A 1,308-nucleotide genomic window follows, 5' to 3' on the forward strand; every position below is an offset into this window, starting at 1 on the left:
TATATAGCTACAAACACAGTTCATAGTAATTAATGAAATTTATCTCACAAAAAGTTTGAAATCCAAAAAAATGGATTTCTGAAGTATCCTGACTCAAGAGATGGAAATAGACCACTAAAACGTGGTAGGCGCACAATTACCTAGGACGGTGGTCAGTAATTTAAAAGATTAAGGGTCATTTCCACCAATGATGAGGTTGGGAAACATTTAGAAGAGTTATGATTATATTTAATTAAATAATGTTTTAAACATAGCTTATTAATTAACCAATATATCATACTTTTTTTCTCACTCTTCTATTAATTTTATTAATAATACATAATACAATAATATATATCATACACATTCATGAGTAATTAACATTTTAATGGTTTGCTTTTAATTAGTTGGGATGTGCATTGGATTTTTAGTATTTTAGTGTGCAGGGGATGTTTTAATGTCATTAATATTGGGAAACGTTTTTTCACACTTATTTTGAACCAGGGATTATGATACTAAACTCATTTTTTGAATTCCGCAGCCTCTATTTGACCTCCTACCTCTTAATTTCTACAAATCCCTCAGTTCTACTTAAGTTCGTTGCGTAATTTTTATTAAAATGCTAAAACCAATTTCTTTTAGAGTGTGTTCAAAACATTACAAAATAACAAAAATATTAGCATTAGAAATCAAATACATTTTAGCATTTGTATAATTTTAGAATACATTAGGCCAAACATTTCATTAAAAAATGTGGCATGTTAAAACTTATCAGGTACTTTAATTGGTTTTGAACTAATCATCTTTCATTTATTACCGTGATTTACACCAGATTACCATCGCCTGAGTTCAATTAATCATTACATCGTTAGTATGTACTCGAAAATTAATGACTACTTACGTCCTGTAATAACTAGCGTATACCATGCAACGTGGGCAGCAGGGGTTAATGTGGTTGTATAATTATTGTAATTATTTTTATTGATATTTGGTTCAATATATGTTGGATGAAAAACATAATTTTTTTTTATTATGATATTTATCAATTTTGATTTCTTCTATTTCAAATATATCAATCCTTTAGTGTTTAGAGGTGGATGTTCCCCTCACAAATTGTAAAAGAAGAGACAAGTTGCCAAAGGGAATTGAAATGAAACAATATTTAAGACAAAAAATCTCGAAAAACTAATTTGATTTATGAGCGATGTAAAACATGCAGAAGAATTCATTTCAATAAGGTATAAAGGATGACTTACTCATTTCGGCAAGTGAATGATTGTGATCTGTTACCTGAAAAGAATGCCATACCAGAGGTATTGTGATCTGTTA

The sequence above is a fragment of the Halyomorpha halys genome, unplaced genomic scaffold, assembly GCF_000696795.3.
Source record: "Halyomorpha halys isolate HHAL.00 unplaced genomic scaffold, Hhal_1.1 Scaffold380.1, whole genome shotgun sequence".
NCBI lineage: Eukaryota > Metazoa > Arthropoda > Insecta > Hemiptera > Pentatomidae > Halyomorpha > Halyomorpha halys.